This window comes from Macaca thibetana, chromosome 4 (genome assembly GCF_024542745.1).
Source record: "Macaca thibetana thibetana isolate TM-01 chromosome 4, ASM2454274v1, whole genome shotgun sequence".
NCBI classification, from domain to species: domain Eukaryota; kingdom Metazoa; phylum Chordata; class Mammalia; order Primates; family Cercopithecidae; genus Macaca; species Macaca thibetana.
Window position 1 is genome coordinate 40,680,552 of NC_065581.1, and position 12,158 is coordinate 40,692,709.

Genomic DNA, 12,158 nt, shown 5'->3' on the forward strand with positions numbered 1-12,158 from the left:
ATTTAAGTTCAGGGGCCTGGATTTATTCATTGAGAAGAAAGGTATGGAAGAGTCCCAGCAGCCTCTGGGTCCCCCTTGATTTCCAAGGAGAATCATCAACACTTTGTGACTGCATTTTCTCAAAGGCTTCACACTTAACCCGTCTGTAATGGAGCCAAGGACATCATGTCTGTTTCCAGTACCATCTCTAGTCCTGTTGACCCTCCCCATGTGGCGGGAAACCTCATAGGAACTAGGGAATGGCCTTTGGTTTTTGGCTTATAAATACTCATCATCACATTTCTCTTACTGAGAACTTTTTTAGAATCATGTTTAACATTCTTGTTGCCGTAGTGGAAACTTTTGTTCTTTGGAGGGCTTCCCATCCTAGGCCCAGGTCAGATTCTTCAGCTGAGCTCTGAACATTTTCTGGGGGAAGTTTCAGCAGTGAGATTGTACCTCTGATGCACTTACACAACCGTGGTTGGATTCTGGGTTAAGACTTCCAGGATCCCAAGATAGACAACAGGGAAGCTGTGCAGCTGGAGGAAGGCTGTGTGTCCGGGAGTCTTTCTGGGAGGCCAGGATCAAAATCCTTTTATGGTTCTATTACTTTTCGGGGTTTCTCTCCTAGCCCCCTAATGTCTTAAATCTAAGATAAACAATGAGCGCTTCAGTCAGTACAAGATTAGGTTTAATAGCACACCAACTCCAAATTTCAGTGACTTAAAACAACACAGGTTTATTTCTTACTCATGCTATCTGTCTGTAGTGGGTCAACAGAGGGACTCTGCTTGTTATGGTCCCTTAGGAACTGAGGCTGGCAGAACAGGCCTTGTCTTCAATGTTGACAGCTGCTGTGCTAAAGGAAAAGGGAGTCTGGTCCTCACAATTAAAAGCTCTAGACCACTAATGATGCTTGTTTTTGTCAGGGTTCTATAGTGAAACAGAACCAATAGGACCTCTCTCTACATATATCTGGATTTGTTTTAAGGAATGGGCTCCCATGATTGTGGGACTAGTAAGTCCAAAATCTGCAGGGCATGCCAGCATGCTGGAGACCCAGGAAAGAGCTGATGTTGCAGCTCAAGACTCAAGGCAGTCTGGGGATAGAGTTCCCTTCACTGGGGGACCTCGGTCATTTTCTCTGAAGGCCTCCAACTGATTGAATGAGGCCTACCCACATTATAGAGGGTAATCTGCTTTACTCAGAGTCTACTGATTTAAGTGTTCATGTCATGTAAAAAAAAAAACAAAAAACCAAAAAATCTGGCTGGGCATGGTGGCTCACGCCTGTAATCCTAGTAATTTGGGAGGTCGGAGTGGGTGGATCACCTGAGGTCAGGAGTTTGAGACCAGCCTGGCCAACATGGTGAAACCCCATCTCTACTAAAAATACAAAAATTAGCTGGGCATGATGGCACATGCCTGTAGTCCCAAGCTATTTGGGAGGCTGAGGCAGGAGAATCACTTAAACCTGGGAGGCGGAGGGTGCAGTGAGCCGAGATCATGCCACTGCACTCCAGCCTGGGTGACAAAGCGAAACTCTGTCTCCAAAACAAAAAAACAAAAAAACCCCACAGCAACCTTTATACTGGTGTTTGACCAAATACCTGCTCCCATGGCCAAATTGACATACAAAATTAACCCTTATGACACTCACCTTCTATTTTCAGTGAGTGCACTAAAAGTAGTCACATGGCCCCACCCAACACAAGTACTCAGGACGTACAATCCACTGTGTGCAATTGGGGGTGGGGACCAACAGTATTTGACTAAACATCAATAACTGGCACAACTATAGATTATTTTATCTGAGGATGAAAGAAAGTATTAATCTGTGGTATTTTCATGTTAATGCATTCTACTAACACAATGCAGAACTAGTGTTAGATTTAGCTCTTACCTGCTCAATTCATTCGTAGGGGAGCTCATGGAAGAATGTGGGTTGTAGCGCGGCTTGGCCTCCAGGGTGACTAAATTTGAACACTGTTACTGAACATCTTCCTCTGTTATACTTCTGTATTGTTTTCTTTATAACATGTTTTCTGTGTGTGATGTTGCATTTAAAGCCCATTTGTGTGCTATGTAATTGAAGAATGCCTTGCAATTAATTTGGCCTTTGTGACATCCTTTTAGTATAAACTCTTTAGTTTCCTTTTTCTTGCTTGGATCGGAATCATCGAAAAGGGCTCAGGAGCCAGCTGTCACTCTGTGTCTTCTGCTACTGAGTCACTGTTTCTGACAAGTCCCTCCCGAGTTTGGGCCCTCGTTTCCCTGTCTAGAGTGGGGTTGAGCGATGTGATTTCTAAGGTTCCTTCTGGCTCTGACATTCTGTGTGCCTTTGTTCCACACCCTCTCTCAGTGATGCCAGTGCCAGGAGGTACAGCCCCGGGGATGTGTAACAGGGTTTTCCTCCATAAAACTGGCAGAATTGTTCTGGGTTCTTTCTTGAAAATGTGGCCCCTCATCAGTGCTCTGGCCATTTTGCATGCACTAGCTCACAGAGAATGCGGCCTACACCCCAGCTAGTGAGCATCATCATCATCATCTCTGTGCCCACTGGTGCTTGGCTTGGCTGGAGGAAGCTGAGGACAAGAGGATGTTAGGTTGGAGCACGGGGAGGCCTGTGGAAGGCAGGTACGGGGGGTAGAGTCTGGCCCAGCTGAAAATGGGCTTGGGGAGCCTGGCCAGTCCTTCAAGTCCATCTGGGCAAACCTAGTCTTCAAAGGGCAGAGTTACAAGGACCTCAAACGCTACTTACCTCCTCCAGTACTAACATTTGACACATCTAATGCCCATTCATTGTTGTGAAGTTCGAATGAGGTAACTCATGAGGAAGGGCCCGCAGAACTAAACACACTCTCAAACAGAATTACGATCATGTGGTGCCTGACTCCACACAATTTTAGTGCTAGTTGCTGGGGACAGAAAAGTGAAAAAAAGATGCTCAGTTAATTAGCATACAATGTGATGCCACCTCTAACAACAGATTTTGGATGATGTCTTAGTTCAAGCTGCTCTAACAAAATACCATAGATTGGGTGACTCACACAGCAAACACTTATTTCTCACAGTTCTGGAGGCTGGAAAGTCAAGATCCAGGCACTGGCAGATTTGACGTCTGGTGGTTCAGCCTTCTCACTGTGTCCTCACATGGCAGATGGGGTGAGACCGCTCTCTGGGGTCTCTTTTATAAGGGCATGAATCCTGTTCAGGGGAGCTCCACCCTCATGACCTAATCATCTCCCAAAGGTCCCGCCTACACATAGCATCAGATAGGGAATTCTGCCTCAACCCAGGAATTTTGAGAGGACACATTCAGTCCATAGCAATGGGCAAAGCTTGTGGGAGTGCAGAGGAGGGAGTTTTTAAACTTTCAACACTCTGCTCATGGGGGTGGAAGCCTCCATAGCAGCACTGACAGTTTAACCTGGTCTGGAAAGATGGCAAAGACTGCACAGGCGGAGGGAGGGGGCATCCTAGCCTGAGCGAGTGGTAGCGTGCTGGAGAGGCTGATGGAAACCTCTGGTAATCTGGCCTGGTGGCTGGGTGGGGTGGGTCGCACCATGTGGGGGAAGCTGCAGAGGGAGCTGGTGATCAAATTAGGAAAGGTCTTGGATAATATATGAGGAGCCTGGACTTCACTGAATTTTTCAATTACCAGGTTTTAAAAAACTTTTTATTTCAATTTTGGCTGAAAGAAGAAGCGATTGCTTTAATTTTATTTAAAACCTGCCTGTGGCTCTATAATAGGCAAAACTCAAATAGATTTAATCATAGTGTTGCTGCACTGTCCTGTTAATTTTGCTACTCTCCTTCCTCTTAGAGCTTCCGTGTAGAATACATTTATCTTCTTGCTCTAGTCTCGTCTTGGTTGAAATGCTGGAGTGAGAGATAGAAAGTGGAATCTGTATTTTTTTCCTCTTTATACAGAATAATGCTTATTTTAGAATGTGGAAAATACAAAAAACTATAAAGATGAAAAAAGAAATTTACCCTCCTGACAAGGTTGGTAGAAGATGAGTGGTTGAGCTCCAGTAGAATCAGTTTTGTTGAAATCCTAACTTTTTCACGTATTACCTGTAAGACCTTGGCAATTTACTAGCTCCAGGCCTCAGTTTCCTCATCCATAAAATGGGAATGATAATCACAGTACCTACCTCCGGAAGTTCCTATGGGGACTAAATCAGTTTCTTCATGCAAAGCACTTAGGAAAGTGCTGCGTACATAGTAAATAAATAATATTTCTTATGGGTTATTGCAACACCCTCTGGGTGAGTTCAGCCCTGGAGTTGGAGCTACAGGAGGACAGCTTCCCCTGGGGAAGGGTCTTTCTGCCTCCATGTTCCACATCAGGAAAGTGGAGAAGCTTGTGGAGGCTAGTGCCGGTCACGGACTGGTGTGTGTTCAGAGTTTTTCCCTAGAGGATGCTGGCTCATCCTCCCTTGCTCCTTCCTTTCTAGCATTTCCACTCCCCTTGGGCTCTTGGGGCAGGCTGTGCCTTTAAGAAAGACAGCCACACATGCTGCTCCTGACAGTGGCCCTGCCTCCCTTGCTGGATGCCTTGCTGGGCTGTGGCTGGGACCCTCCTGGGCTAGATTTTAGTACTGAAGCCTCCAGAGGAGGAGGCACTGCTTCAAATCAAGCACACCCCACCCCAGGAATCCATGCCCACAGAAGGACTCCCTGTCTGCAGCTCCCTGCTGTGGACCTGGGCTCCCAGTGCCCAGCTCTGGGACATCAGAAGATAATTCTTGAGGACTGAGCTCAGGATCCCTAAAAAGAAAGTTGGAAAATAGCTGGATAAACTTGGTAAGTGAAAGAAAGCCACGTTACATCCTCTTCCTTGGATTGAGGATTTCTGATTTTGGGTTGAGTTCTGGTGACTCTTGCCAATAGTATCCGATGGGCAAATGTGAGAAGGAGGAGACAGAGGTGGGGGCTGGGATCCCCAGTGGGTAGCGAGTCTTGAACTTGGAGATAGGCCCCCCCTTCTGGTGGTTGTCAACCTTCAGGCAGGGAGGTGGGGGTTGACATCTGAACGTAGCTGGAGCTTGGCCCAAAGCGTGAAGATCCGGGAGGGGCAAATGTCAGATTTCTCCCTCATTTGGGAAAAACGAAGTGTGGTCAGTGAGTGCTGTTTGTGAAGATGCCAGAGACCAATGACATTTGCAGTCTGAGGGTAAAATGAGTGACCCTGTGAGTCTATCTCAGCAGGAGACTCAGACCAATTCCTCTTCTTCCTATAGGGTCAGGGGACAGACCAGGCCTGGGCCCCAAGAGGTCTGCGTTGTCTCCTTGGATTGAGGCGGTTGCCCATGAGCAGCAGCAGACAGTGTCGTAGTGGGAGGAGGCAGGTCTGCCAAGGGCAGGGAAGAATGGAGAGCCTGTTACTGCTGAAGCCTGGGAACGCTGCCTCGGGGGAGGCCCACGCTCCCCAGAGCTGGAGTGAGAAGGAATGGGAAGAGAAGTCTGCAGCAGGGGGATGGGCTCAGCCAGCACCCCCACCCTCTGCAGAGCAAATGCCCCCTTGCCCCATTTCCTGTGGCATGGACACAGGTGAGCTTCCTGGCCTTGAATGCTCAGGTACAGTTTGGAGGGCTGAGGTCTGCAACACAGAGGTGGCCTCCCATGGAGGAGGCAGGAGATGCTAGAAGCCTCAGCCCCTGGCACTCACCCGAGGCCAGGGTTTCCAGATCAGAGACGCTTTCTGCTAAATTATGCTTCAACAGATGTTTTCTGTGTTCCTACTTGTGCCAGGCTTTGTGCTGGGGATTTACCAAAATATAATGTGGCATGATGGAATAGGGAGGGTGCACAGAGCTGGAAAGATATTTTAGATGTGAGATTAAAGCCATTTTTGAAAAGTAACAATAATAGTTGCTATTTATTCTGTACCTTGAATGCACCAATCACTCTGCTAAAGGCTTTGCATCTCATTTAATTCTTGCAGTAGTTTATTGACTCATGACTAATTTTGTAGATTTCACAGATGAAGAAACTAAGGCTCATAGATTAAGGACCTTTCCTTAAAGATGCAGGGCTGATAAATGGCAGAGCCAGGATGAGCCTCTTAATTCATCTAACCATTCATTCATTTGTGTGTTCAACAAAGTTGAATTGCTGGTCTGCTGTGTGGCAGCCATTGTAGAGGGCAGTCAGGACACAGCTGGGACAGGGAGGGGTCCAGGGCAACCTAACTCCGTAGCCTGGGTACTCACCCCTAGCCAGAGCCCTTCACACTGGGCCCCAGAGACCCCTGGGAACATTACGTAAATGTTTTCTCTAAGGTCTGAGACTCTGCTTGAGAATGTGCTTTTCCTTGAGAAATGTTTCTTTGTTTTCATTTTAATAAAAATACTCTAAAAATTGGAGGCATTTATTCTGAATCATCTGAATGACCACCATGTAACCTCTGTTGGCATGTGATTTTAGTCCCCAGGTTTGTGTTTCTGTGCAAGTGGGCACCGAGTGGTTTCCTAAAATGATAGTTTTTAACTTTTAATGCTTTGTTTCTCAAACTGGGCTCTACATTGTGTGCTTCAAAGGCCCAAAGATTAAGGAAGGCTACATCGACCGATTCCATTGCAGGAAGGGAGAGGTGCAGTATGGGTGTCCCAAGAGGAAATGGTTCAACATCCCCCTCTCCTGGGGGATGAAGAAAACTGAGGGGTTTAGGTTGGGGCAAAGCAGCTTGGGGGTTCTGAATCTTCTAACCTCCTGGTCTCCAAGCTCAGGATGGACCTAGGCCAGAGACTCAGAGAGGAACAGGCAAGTCAGGAAAAAGGAAGGCCCCAGAGTTCGGATTGGGGTGCTCTGCTCTGACATAGCATCTCTGACCTCCAGCAAACTTGCTCCTTTCTGGGCCTTTGCAGATGGGACGACTTGTGCCGGGAAGGGGAAGTGCGGGGCCTCCCTGGAACACTTTGCCGCTTCCTCCCAAAGAGGGATGTTTTCTGGTCATTCAGAACTTCTGACCTCTCTTGAGGCCCGGCTGTTAGGTGAGAAGGCCATGGCGTGATCCCTGGTGTAGGGAACTGTGCATGCGACTTGGGCCCCACCACCCTGGGGGCATGCAGGGCTGTATCATGCTAGCCTGGTGCCTTGGCCCTTAGATGGGGCTGGGCAATCAGCCTCCTTTCTGGATCAGATGTCCTGCCAGTCCAGGAGGCTGGAGGCGGCAGACTCAGGACCCCTGCTTCTCCATCCTCTTCCATCTCCTTTCCCTCCTCTCCCTACTGGGGTTTTGGGTCTTGCTGTCATCCCTGCTTTTGAATGATGCTCCATTGTATCTCCACTCTCTGGTTACTGTCCCTCAGCTGGGCTCTGGGTGGTCATTCTGGTCATCTTTTCTCCAGACTCCACTCTACCCTTTTCTGTCTTCTACATTAGGAGTTAGCGAGCATCTGCAAAGGTCTTGATAGTAAATATTTCAGCTCTGGGGGCCTTCTGTGCTACACATGAGCAATTTGTTCCTAATTTTATCTCCTCAAGAGCAGGAGTCAATAGAACTTGGCTATCCCTGCAGCCTTCCCTGCCCCCAGCTCCATGCCTGCTGGGCAGTAGGCACTCAGGAAGTATTGCTGGCATAAATCCCAATGACCTCTCCCCATCCCCCTAGAGCCCATGCCCCAGCACGGGGCTTCTTGGGGTCTAGCTGTGCCATTTTGGGAAATCAGGATCTGGTCACCTGTTGGTTGCCGTGGCATCCTGTAGCTAAATCCATCTCTGGCCCTGTAACCTGAACCGGCCCCAGGCCCTGTGCTCCAGGATCGAGTGTCTCTGTTTGTTTTGACATCCCATGTGGGGCATTAGAGATCCAGATTTCAAAGCAAGAATTTTTTCTAGCAGCCGTTGAAGGCCAGGCCCCTGCCAGCTCCCGGGCTCCCATGTTAGCATTTTCAGTTAATTAAGAAAACAAACCCCACATCCCTGACAGGGGTGGTTCTCCCGATTCAGGACAGAGGACTTTGCATCAGCATAGCATGCAGGAGAGGCTGGCCAGCTCCTACAGGCAAGACGAGCTGAGGGAGGCAGATGTTTGAGCTGGAGAGGACCCACTGGTGCCTTCCCAGCAAGAGCAGGTGCCACAGAAGTCGCATGGTTGGGAAGCCAGCTCCGGGCAGGGTCCAGAGCATGGAATTTCTGTTCCTCTCTCCCCTTCCAGGGTGCATTCATCATGGGTGAGGGCGTGGGGAAAGGCCAGCAGGGTGAGAATAGCACGGGGAGACACAAAAAGACTTTCTTGGGACTTGCCAGGCTTCCTCTCCAGAGCCAGGTTATCCCAACAGTCTAGCTCCTGGAGGAGAATGATGAGAGGTGACCTGGGGTGGCTTCAGAGGGGCCCAGGTAGCTGACCTGCCAGCCGCCAAGGGGGAGCCTGATCAGAGAGGCTGCTTAGCCATGCAGGGCCTCGGTGTGAATTTAAGAAGGGTCTTTGTTAGGCTGGGTGCGGTGGCTCATGCATGTAATCTCAGCACTTTGGGAGGCCAAGGCGGGAAGATCACCTGAGGTCAGGAGTTTGAAACCAGCCTGGCCAACATGGGGAAACTCTGTCTCTACTAAAAATACAAAAATTAGCCAGGCGTGGTGGCAGGCATCTATAGTCTCAGCTACTGAGGAGACTGAGGCAGGAGAATTGCTTGAACCCGGGAGGCGGAGGTTGCAGTGAGCTGAGATTGCCACTGCAATCCAGCCTGGGCAGCAGAGCGAGACTGTGTTTCAAAACAAAACAAAACAAAACAAAAAACAAGGTTGGGGGTTGGGTGGGGGGGACTTTGTTTCTTAAAGGAAACATAGTTAAGCATAATCCTGTAAAGTGGCCCAGCTCTGCCAGTGTGTGTGTGTCGGGCACTGTCCTGAGCCTGGCTGTGCATTCACACACACCATCACCGTCTCACCTGATCACATACTCTCTCTGTGGCACCAGGGATAAGATGTGCCCTTCCCCTGCTCCCACCATGGCTGTGATTGGGCAGGTGGGAATTGGACTCTGGGAGTGGAGGGAGCAAAAGTGGGACTGGTTTTCTGCAGCCCGATATCTGTACTGAGCGTGCTCTCTCCCAGGCGGGCAAGCCCTGCAGGCAGGGTGGGCTCATGCATCTCCTTGGATGTGGGATTCTCTAGCAGTTCACAGCCTGCACACTACATGCAGTGGTCCTGGTACCTCTTGGTTAGAATGGAATAGAAGGGAGACCCAGTCCTGCTCTACCATTGCTAAATGGCCCAGCACACATTATTTGGGCTTTGTGAACCTCTGATTTCTAATGGGAAATGGGGATGAGGTTCACATTTTACGTGTCCCCATGGTGCAGGTGTGTTGGCAAATATGAGATAAGGCATATTTCATGCCTGGTGCAGTGAACCTGGCCTTCTTCCCCTTCAGACATGTGTCTTGGTCCAGCCTGCTGGCTTGGGATGTGGCTGCCTTAAAAGATAGTGGGGAGAAATGATAAACACACGGCTGGCATCTGCTCAGCTCAGGAGAAGAGCCCTGGGGAAGAAGCGATTGTACGGCCTGCTCCTGGTCTCTCGTATAACTAGTTCAAATAACTGCCAGTTAGTAGCAGAATTTTTTTTATTTTCATTTTACTTTTGAGGGTCTTCTCCTTACCTGCTGGGACTCTGGGGGCTCCCTACCGTGAGTACTTTGTCATTCACAGCACAAGCCCACAGCGAGGGACTGGGGCTATTCTAGGAAAGCAAGTCTCTTAAAAGGTGAGCATCCCTGTGGTGTTCTAAAGCTGGGGAGAAGCCACTTGGGGTTTTGGGGGACTCTCGACTCCTTCTCTTTCTCTCTTTTTCATTTCCAGTGGAATCCTCAGGTAATCGGTTGTGTAGCTGATACGACCAATAACTCCCCTTTCCTGGAGAACATATCCAGTTTGCCTCCTGAGCCTCCTGAAATTCTCGAATCCCTGGACACCAGGCTGGTTTGTTTGCTTTTCTCCTTTTGCCGATGATTTTTTTCACTTCATGTTAGGACTGTTTGCACACAAAAATTAAGAAAAATGTACATAAAAAATCAGATGTGAAATGTGAAAAAGCATACTAATGGTAGGCAAATAATAATAATTAGTATGCATAGTCACAGGTTTCTGTAACTTCAGCTTGGCAAATCCAAATCTCTTGGAATGACTGTCAGGAGCACCTTCCCTTTTTAAAGAGAAGTTTCTAAGTACTCTCCAGGCTTCAAAGAGAAAATCTGAGGTAAGGAAATCAGGAGAAGTTGGGAGTTCATTTCTGGAGTATTTGGGAATATTTAAAGAGAAAGACTGTGTCGCTTGGATCCTAGCAGGGCTCACAATACTTAGGGGAAATATTCATGAATGCATCTTGGCTAAGATTTTTGGAATTTTAAATTTTTGTTTTTATATTGCACTTTTGTAGTTGTTGTTCCCAGTTCAGTAGAAACTCAGGAGAAACCAGGAAGCAAAGCAGGATTTGTCTGTGACTATTCTATGGTGGGAGAGAGAGTTCTGTGCTGTGAATTTGAGAATTGGGTTCTAGACATGGCTGTGGCATGAGTTTGCTGTGGGTCCTGAGGCAAGTAGCCTGCTTCTTGGACCTCAGCTTTCTTGCCTGCGAAAGGGTCTTGAAATGGTAGCCACCTTCGTTCTCAATATCTTGTGCATCCCAGCAGCTGTGTGAGAGGCCTCCTGCAGATCGTGGAGGAGAAAGGAGGAGTTGAGTCCATTCACACACAGGTGGAGAGTGTGACATCCCAAGAGGGGAAGGCACAGCTATCCAGGAGTTGAAAGGGGTACTCTTTTTCAGAGTCTGATTATTGGGTCTGGGTTTGTGGAATGGTGCTTGTTCTCCCCAGGGAATGGTGGCCCTCACTCACGGCTTGGCTCTGTGCGTGTGGGCTCGTGGAGGTCCCCCTGGGCCTGGTAGGTTGCGGAGACCTGGGCTTCAGAAACTGGCTGGAGGATTCTTCTCCCCGACTCTCTTCCTTGGGGTCCTCATGCCTGGATTTCTCTTCAGGGTCTCTGTCTTTGTGTGAAGTGTGATACTCCTTGACCCCCTTGGTCTGAGAATGGATTCTCTTAATGGACCAAAGGGGAATTTGGAAAATCCCAAAGCCAGTTTCAGAATTCAAGGGGCATAGACCCTTCATGTCTGAGCCCTGGACTACTTCTCAGGTCATCTCCTTACCAGCTGCCCAAGCTCTGCCTGCCCTGCCGCTGACATTTCTAACTCTTGCCCTCGCCACTACCTGAAGGCTCATACCTGGGGAACGCCTAGCTGTCCTTCAAGACTCAGTCCAAAAATCACCACACCTGTAAAGTCTCTCTAACCCCTCCTCCTCCCCATCAATTTCAGGTAGGTAGGGTTCCCTCTCACCTCTGCTCCCACAGGCCTGTCCCTGATGAAGCACTGAGCACAGTGTTTGAAAACCACTGTTCTGTCTGACTGCCACTAGACTATTAGCTTCCAGAATGCAAAGCTCTGACTGGTTCAGTTTTGCATTTCTAGTATGTTTTAGTCCATTTGTGCCAATATTCCACACACTGGGTAATTGATAAACCAAAACAATATTTCTCATGGTTCTGGACTTTGGGAAGTGCAAGATCAAGGTGCCAGCAGGGTTGGTGTCTGGTGAGGGCTGCCCTCTGCTCCTAAGGTGGTGTTTTGTTGCTTCTTAATGAAAAACTGTAAAGAGCATAGGTACTCCTTGCATTTTTGCTATTCATTCATGGAGCCAATATTTCATAAGGACCTACTATGCTTTAGCCCCTGACAGTGGAACTATGCTATGGCTTGCATGTCTGTGTTCCTTCCCTTCCTCTGGAGGGAAAGAATGCTGTGTCCTTACATGACAGAAGGAACGGCAGGGCTAAAAGGGCTTAAGCTAATTGCCTCCAGCACCCCCTGCTTTTTTTTTTTTTTTTCCGAGACTGATTCTTGCTCTGTCGCCAGGCTGGAGTACAGTGGCGTGATCTTGGCTCACTGCAGCCTCTACCTCCCGGATTCAAGCGATTCTCCTGCCTCAGCCTCCTGAGTGGCTGGGACTATAGGTGCATGCCACCACACCCAGCTAATTTTTGTATTTTTAGTAGAGGTGGGGTTTCACCATGTTGGCCTGGATGGTCTCGATCTCCTGACCTCATGATCTGCCCGCCTCTGCCTCCCGCCCTTTTATAAGACACGAATCCATTCATGAAGGTGGAGCC

The 12,158-nt window shown here is 48.6% G+C and overlaps 1 protein-coding gene across 4 annotated transcripts in view; it reads left to right on the top strand.

The window, feature by feature from the left end:
* Positions 1-12,158, top strand: part of DAAM2 (dishevelled associated activator of morphogenesis 2) — a 979,794-nt gene that overhangs the window by 890,253 nt on the left and 77,383 nt on the right. Inside the window, exons 1-2 of one of the 4 annotated variants that reach the window (XM_050787571.1) lie at positions 1,333-4,794; positions 9,795-9,914. The exons of 2 other annotated variants lie outside the window; for them this stretch is intronic. The gene's annotated coding sequence lies outside the window, so the exon portion shown is untranslated. Of the gene's footprint in view, positions 1-1,332; positions 4,795-9,794; positions 9,915-12,158 lie in introns of those variants that run through there. One more of the 4 variants, XM_050787570.1, reaches the window with a different exon arrangement.